Genomic DNA, 4,172 nt, shown 5'->3' on the forward strand with positions numbered 1-4,172 from the left:
AGAGACGGGGTTTCACCGTGGTCTCGATCTCCTGACCTTGTGATCCGCCCGCCTCGGCCTCCCAAAGTGCTGGGATTACAAGCGTGAGCCACCGCGCCCGGCCAATAATAATTTTAAAAAAATAACAAAGAGGCCAGGCATGGTGGCTCACACCTGTAATCCCAGAACTTTGGGAGGCTGAGGTGGGCAGATATTTGAGGTCAGGAGTTCGAGACCAGCCTGACCAACATAGTGAAACCCAGTCTCTAAGGGCCGGGCACAGTGGCTCATGCCTGTAATCTCAGCACTTTGGAAGGCCAACGCAGGTGGATCAACTGAGGTCAGGAGTTTGAGACCAGCCTGACCAACATGGTAAAACCCTGTCTCTACTAAAAATACAAAATTAGCTGGGCATGGTGGCGGGCATCTGTAATCCCAGCTACTCTGGAGGTTGAGGCAGGAGAATCGCTCAAGCCCAGGCAGTGGAGGTTGCAGTGAGCCGAGACTGCACCACTGCACTCCAGCCTGGGTGACAGGGCGAGACAAAAAAAAAAAAAGCAAGCAAGCAGAGGAACCAGGATTCCACCTCAAGGGTTCTGAGTCTAAATCTTGAGTTCTTTCCACATCACTATCAATTATTATTGAACCATGTGAAGAGAAGGATGAGAATTCTGAAGATAAAAATCTACGAGGCCAGGAGCAGTGGCTCACTCCTATAATCCCAGCACTTCGGGAGGCCGAGGCAGATGGTTTGCTTGAGCTCTGGAATTCGAGACTAGCCTGGGCAACATGGATGGCAAAACCCTGTCTCTACAAAAAATACAGAAATTAGCTGGGCTTGGTGGCATGCACTTGTAGTCCCAGCTACTTGGGAGGCTGAAGTGGGAGGCTTGCTTGAGTCCAGTTAGTCAAGACTGCAGTGAGCTGTGATCATGGCACGGCACTCCAGCCTGGGTGACAGACACCTTGTCTCAAAAATAAATAAATAAATATATATATATATATATATATATATATGCACACACATGAAAAAACTGAGATTTTTATTAGTCAATATAGTCCCCATGGCTGCTTCTGCTGACAAACAAAAACAAACAAACTAAAATTACAACCATAGATACAAAATTCCTTGTTCTGGTGGACCATTGACACATTGTCATCTTTACTGTGGGAACCAAATGGACACCATCTTAGAGAAAGATTTCTGATTAAACAGCAGATCAACTCCAAAAATGACCTCCTGTCCTTCCCTAATCCCATTAAAATAAGTTAAAAAAACATATTGCCAGGTGCAGTGGCTCATGCCTGTAATCCCAGCACTTTGCGAGGCCGAAGTGGGTGGATGACCTGAGGTCAGGAGTTCAAGACCAGCTTGACCAATATGGTGAAACCCCGTCTCTACTAAAATTACAAAAATTAGCCAGGTGTGGTGGTGTGTGCCTGTAGTTCCAGCTTCTCAGGAGGCTGATGCAGGAGAATCACTTGAACCTGGGAGGTGAAGGTTGCAGTGAGCCAAGATCATGCCGCTGCACTCCAGCCTGGGCAACGCAGCGAGACTCCGTCTCAAAAAAAAAGAAGCTAAACGATAAACCCTCAAGATAGGAGACTGGAATTTTCTCTGGAGATATTGAATGATTCCAGAGAAAAGACTTATAGATACTGACATTTAGGGAATCTTCCATTAGGAAGGTTGACTTGTGGGCAAATTACTCTGAAGTAAAGTCTTGTGGTCTGCTAGAGTGAACTGAGACCAGCTCATAAAAGCCAACTATGTACCTCTTTTCCCAAGTTTGTATTTAGTGATGTTATGTTGGTAGAAACAGCTACACCACAGAAATAATAAAGCACTGCAAATCGGGCATTTTTCTCCAAAGAGCTAGTTGTTAAACATTTACCCATGTATTACTGGGCCAAATCCATCAATTATGCTTCAAATCAGCTTTTCAGTGAGTGATTCTTTAAGAATGAATAGCCAGGGTCAGGCATAGTGGCTCAGACCTATAATCCCAGCACTTTGGGAGGCCAAGGTGGACGGATCACTTGAGGTCAGAAGTTTGAGACCAGCCTGGCCAACATGGTAAAATCTTGTTACTACTAAAAATACGAAAATTAGTCAGGTATGGTGGCGTGCACCTATAATCCCAGCTACTTGGGAGGCTGAGGTGGGAGAATCACTTGAACCTGGGAGACGGAGTTTGCAGTGAGCTGTTATCGCATCACTGCACTCCAGCCTGGGCGGCTGAGCAAGATTCTGTCTCAAAAAAAAAAAAAAAAAAAGAAAAACAGTAAGGAAAGTTATATGGGCCAGCAGGCGTGATAGCTCACGCCTGTAATCCCAGCACTTTGGGAGGCTGAGGTGGGTGAATCACCTGAGGTCAGGAGTCCAAGATCAGCCTGGCCAACATGGCAAAACCTCATCTCTACTAAAAATACAAAAATTAGCCAGGTGTGGTGGCACATGCCTATAATCCCAGCTACTTGGGAGGCTGAGGCAGGAGAATCACTTGAACCCCCGGGAGGCAGAGATTGCGGTAAGCTGAGATCCTGCCACTATACTCCAGCCTGGGCAACAGAGCAAGACTGTCTCTAAATAAGTAAATAAATAAATAAATAAATAAATAAATAAAAGTTATATGGCACACATGTGAGTGGTGTAAAAAAATCTCATCTACCATAATAGGGAATCAACAGAATCTTTTTTTTTCTTTTTTTTTTTTTTTTTTTTTCTGAGACGGAGTCTCGCTCTGAGACGGAGTCTCGCTCTGTCGCCCAGGCTGGAGTGCAGTGGTGCGATCTCAGCTCACTGCAAGCTCTGCCTCCCAGGTTCACGCCATTCTCCTGTCTCCTGCAAGCTCTGCCTCCCAGGTTCATGCCATTCTCCTGTCTCAACCTCCCTAGCAGCTGGGATTACAGGCACACACCGCCACGCCTGGCTAATTTTTGTGTTTCTAGTAGAGACGGGGTTTCACCATGTTAGCCAGGATGGTCTCAATCTCCTGACCTTGTGATCCACCCACCTCGGCCTCCCAAAGTGCTGGGATTACGGTGTGAGCCACCGCACCCGGCCGACAGAATCTTATAAAATTGGCCAGGCACAGTGACTCACACCCGTAATCCCAGCACTTTGGGAGGCAGGTGGATCACCTGAGGTCAGGAGTTCGAGACCAGCCTGACTGACATGGAGAAATCCCATCTCTACTAAAAATACAAAACTTAGCCAGGTGTGGTGGCGCATGCCTATAATCTCAGCTACCCGGGAGGCTGAGGCAGGAGAATCGCTTGAACCCGGGAGGCGGAGGTTGCGGTGGGCCAAGATCGCGCCATTGCACTCCAGTCTGGGCATCAAAAGCGAAACTCTGTCTCAAAAAAAAAAAAGAACATTATAAAATTAATGGGTCAAAGAATATCTCTTTAAGTATATTACTTAGAAATACAGAAGAATGTTACAGAAACAGCTAAAATTGTTGAAAGTGATTGCCTATGAGCAACAGACTATGCCTTTTTTAACAGGCAAAAGTAGCAGCAGTTATTGGGTATAAAGCAAATTTAGATTTGTCTGTGCTCTTATTTTATTTATTTATTGCAGTGGTACAATCTTGGCTTACTACAACCTCGGCCTTCTGGGTTTAAGAACACTTCAACCCCCCTAGTAGCTGGAACTACAGGTACACACCACCACGCTCAGCTAATTTTTTTTCTTTTTTTTTTTGAGATGGAGTCTCGCTCTGTCCCCCAGGCTGGAGTGCAGTGGCATGGTCTCGGCTCACTGCACTCTGCCTCCCGGGTTCACACCATTCTCCTGCCTCAGCCTCTCGAGTAGCTGGGACTACAGGCGCCCGCCACCACGCCTGGCTAATTTTTTTTTGTATTTTTAGTAGAGACGGGGTTTCACTGTGTTAGCCAGGATGGTCTTGATCTCCTGACCTTGTGATCCACCCACCTCGGCCTCCCAAAGTGCTGGGATTACAGGAGTGAGCCACTGCGCCTGGCACTCAGCTAATTTTTAAATTTTTTGCAGAGACAAGGTCTCACTATATGGCCTAGGCTGGTCTTGAACCTCTGGGCTCCAGCAATCCTCCTGCTTCAGTCTCTCAAAAGGCATGAGCCACTGCATCTGGCCTGTTCGTGCTCTTAACCACTATGCTATACCAGTTCTCAGGGACCAGTTTCTGGGGTACCCAACCCCGCCTTAC

The sequence above is a fragment of the Hylobates moloch genome, unplaced genomic scaffold (genome assembly GCF_009828535.3).
Source record: "Hylobates moloch isolate HMO894 unplaced genomic scaffold, HMol_V3 SCAFFOLD_9, whole genome shotgun sequence".
NCBI lineage: Eukaryota > Metazoa > Chordata > Mammalia > Primates > Hylobatidae > Hylobates > Hylobates moloch.